The following is a 4,356-nucleotide window of genomic DNA, read 5'->3' as shown; positions in this document are numbered from 1 at the left end:
AGACAACTCTCCCTGTACCTCTTGTGTTTCTGTTTGTCTTGTGAGTGAACTGGCTGCTCTTTGTTTGGTATTATCTTTCCCAAGATGTTTTTATAGCGAACTATCTTGGAGGATAGCAATGATGTCTCCTTTCAGAACAAGGGGTAGGCACGCTCACTGCTCATTATAAAAAATTCAGGCTCCCTAAGCCCTGATTCCTCTCCTGTAGTGAAATCCACTGTGTGAGCAAGTGTTCACTGGCCCTATTCATGCTGCTCTGTGGGGGCTGGAGCTTGGGAAACCAGCACCGAATGTGCTGATGCTCAGGCTGCTTGCTGCACCATGAGTGGTAAATCCTTTGTCTTTGACCCAGGAGTCTCATAGCTTCTGTGAGTGACATCCATGAAATTGTGAGTGACTCAGTTGTTAGCTTGCAAGTGGGGCAAAATCTCAGACCCTTCATAGTTCTTGACAGGTGTGTGTGTGTGTGTGTGTGTGTGTGTGTGTGTGTGTTCTCCCTGACATGTGGGGAGAGGGAAGGCTCTGGGTGAGGGGTGGAACTTTGAAGGTCAAGCTGCGGAGGCAGGAAATGGAAGCCTTTTGTTGAGGATCGGTGTGTACATGGGTTTGCCCAGTGTAGAGGGTTTGTGTGAAGGAGGGGAGGGAGACAAAGCTGAAGGAATAAATTATAGATAGCTTCTGAACTTCCTACAAACTGAAAACACAAGGATTATGAGGAAAGACCGCCAGAAATCTGGTTGGCGCCTGGGAATGTTTCTTCAGTGTCACCTGGGAATACATTTTAATGTGGCCCAACAGCAGTCGCTGACAGCATACTCAGAGCACTTAGCTACAAGGACGCCCGTGGTCCACACCCAGTCCTGCCATGTTCCCCTGCCTCATGGTTTATGGACCAGCTGTGACCCTGATTTTCCACCTCCTTTCCCATTTCTCTGTTCCCAGGCAGATCTGGGTTCAGTGGAAAGCACTTGAAGCAGCCTCAGCCCTCCAGTGTCTGGCGCAGAGCTGGTGTTTGAAGTACAGTACTTGGCTCTGTCTGGACTGGTTGGTCTGCCTGAACTGTGCCTGAGGATGGTGGCCAGCCTGGCACCCTTTCCTTTGTCAGCCAGACTGCACCCTGCCCATCTGACTCCAGCTTTTAGCCTTCTCCACCGTCGTTCACAGGCCCAATCAGGCCCCAGCTGTTCTCTTTTCCTGCCCAGTTTGGGCTGTAACCTGCCAAGTTCCACTGACCAATACTGGGATGGATGGTGACAAGGATGGCGGATGGCCATCCAGTAGGAGTGGAAGACAGCTAGGGCTGTTTGTACAATCTTCCCTATGGCAGAGCTTACACCTAGGACTATGTCTTCTCTTTCCCTTTTTTCCTGGTTTTGTGGAAGCATTCCTTCCTGCCCCTGCCCCTGCCCGCAGCATAATTCTTTCCCTGGGTGTGGAGTTACACTTAAAATCTCAATTGATGGTGAAGTTGGTTCACAAGCCATGTTGGGACCTGAGCCTATGGAAGGGCCAGGTTGAGACCAGAGCAGCTGTTGGTGCTCTGCCTGCATCTTCTTGGACCTCAGCATTTCCATTCATGCCTGTCCTACTTCCAAATGCCAACACTGAATCTCTTTACACGAGGACTTGCTTTGCTGCCAAGACCCTCTTTTTCCATGTGCCAGGCAGGCTAGAAATGCCAGGGCATGAGCGTCTTCAGGAAACAGAGAGAAAAGAATGAAAAAATAAACTGAGTCTCAGTGAGTTATTGTACAACTCAAATGGTCTGTAATATACGTGTAATTGGAGTCCCTGAAAGAAGACAGGGCAGAAAAATATTTGAAGAAATTGTTGCATCCTATTTCATTGTATTAGTGACTATACTTTATTTAATCATTCCTTAATGTTGGCATTTAGGTTATTTCCAATTTTATACCATTAGAAATAATATTCTAATGAACATTCTTGTTCATAAATCTTTTTGTGTCTTTCAGTTTCCTTGGGATAAATGCCTACGAGTGTGTATGTTGGTCCAAAGGATATAAACATTTTAAAGACTTTTGAGAATTTTTTCAAATGGTTCTTCAGAAACATTGACCCATTTACCCTCCCACAAGCAGCCTGGAAGGTGCCTGTTACCCTATATCCACACACACATTAGCTGAACTGTGCCCGTTTGATAGGCAGAGTGGTGTTTTTATTGTTGCGAGGTTGCATTTCTTTGGTTATTACTGAAGTTGAACAGTGCTTTTATTTTCCATTTACAGAGCTATCTGCTCATGTCCATTTCCCTCTTGAACATTGTGTTATCCATCTTTTTCTCACTGATATATGAATTTTTCTTTATAGATGAACTTTCATCTGTCATCTTTCAATTTTTCATATTTGTCTTCAGCATTTTGGATCAATTCCCATCATATTTCATTGCTAGTCATCTTTTTGACTGATAGTACCAAAATATATTGATGTTTTCCAGCCACAGTTCACCTATCTGTTGTCATATGCTATTGCTAGTGTTAAGGGTAATGAGGATAAAAGACCTTTATTCACTAATGACTTGGGCAAGAAGCATGCATACATGGCTGCTGTGTATAGTTGTGCAAGGTGTGCTTGCCCAAGGATGCCAGGAGTCCTCTCTCCCTCCCTCAGTGGGGGTCAGTATCAACCTTGGAATACCTTGTAATTCTCAGAAAGACATATTAGTCAGTGTTCTACAGAGAATATATATATATATATATATATATATATATATATATATATATATATATATATATATATTCAAGCATGCATATACATAGCCAAGCATACACATATAGGAGATATATATATTAGGGCCCTCTGTATCTGCTGGTTCTGAATCTGTGCACATGAAGGGTCAACTGTACTACACCATTTTATATAAGGGTATATAAAGGACTTGAGCATCTGTAGTATCCCCAGGGGTCTTGGAACCAATCCCCTGCCAATACTGAGGGATGATTGTATATGTGTGTGTGTGTGTGTGTGTGTGTGTGTATTTATATTTTCTTTCTTTTCTTTTCTTTTCTTTTTTTTCTGTAAAGAATTGGTTTGTGCGGTCATGGAGGCTGACAAGTCCAGCCTTCAGGGTGGGCTAGCAGGGTGGACACCCAGGGAGAGCTGATGTTCCAGTTTGAAGACCAGCAGAAAGAGCTGCAGAGAAAGTCTGAAGGTAGTCTGCTGGAAAATTCTCTCTTAGGGGAGGTTTGGTCTTTTGTTTATTCAACTGCCTTCAACTGATTGAATGAGGCCCATTCACATTATGGAGGGCAATCTGCTTTACCCTAGTGATTAAAATTGTAATCTAATCTACTGTTGAAGTTTACCCATCTAAATGTTAATCTCATCCATAAAACACTCTCACAGAAACACCCAAAATAATGTTTTTTCTAAAATATCTGTTTATTTATTTATTTATTTTTAGCTCTGTCGGGTCTTAGTTGCGGCACGTGGGATCTTTTTGTTGCAGTGCACAGCCTCTTTGTCGCGGTGCATGGGCTCTTTGTTGTGGTGCGTGGACTTCTCTCTAGTTGTGATGTGTGGGCTCCAGAGCACGCGGGCTCAGTAGTTGCAGAATGCGGGCTCTGTAGTGGTGGCATGCGGGCTCTCTAGTTGTGGTGTGTGTGCTCCGTAGTTGTGGCGTGTGGGCTTAGTAGCCCTGTGGCATGTGGGATCTTAGTTCCCTGACCGGGGATCGAACCTGTGTCCCCTGCATTGTAAGGCGGATTCTTAACCACTGGACCACCAGGGAAGTCCCCGGAATAGTATTTGACTAAATATCTGGGGAATGCTGCCATCTATATCTCTAATAACTATATCTATCTGATATAGAGATAACCGCTTTTATTCATCTCTATATTTCCAGTACTTAGCATGGTTGGTGAGCAACAGATATTGAATGAATGAATGAACAAATGAATGAAGACTAACTGAAATGCTCAGACACTGTGAGTGCCAGAATTAGGATCAGAATTTACATCCTCTGAAATTCAAGTCCTATGTGTTCTCTTCCCGATTCATCAACATCTGGGTTTCCAGAGGCAATCATAAAGGTCAGTTCTTCCGGAAGACTCTCCAGCCCTAGGGCTGATTCCTTGCTGAACTGGCTTCTGCTACCAGCCAGACTCTGCATCTACTGTCTCAGAGCTCTTTACAAAGCCAAGCAGAATTATCCCTTAAACAATCGCTTCCTTAAAATCCGCTGAATTATTAACAATGGAGAGGCTACTGCTGGGGAAGAACAAAAATCCCCGCGGGCTGTGCTTTGACTTGCCTGTCCTGAAACCTCATGGAGCAGAGGATGCCAGAAGAATATTGCCAAGACCTGAGACCAAAATCAAGGTAATTAAATAAAATCTC

Source organism: Eschrichtius robustus, chromosome 17 (genome assembly GCF_028021215.1).
Source record: "Eschrichtius robustus isolate mEscRob2 chromosome 17, mEscRob2.pri, whole genome shotgun sequence".
NCBI classification, from domain to species: domain Eukaryota; kingdom Metazoa; phylum Chordata; class Mammalia; order Artiodactyla; family Eschrichtiidae; genus Eschrichtius; species Eschrichtius robustus.
The sequence above is the reverse complement of the archived record's forward strand: the minus strand, read 5'-3'. Positions refer to the sequence as shown.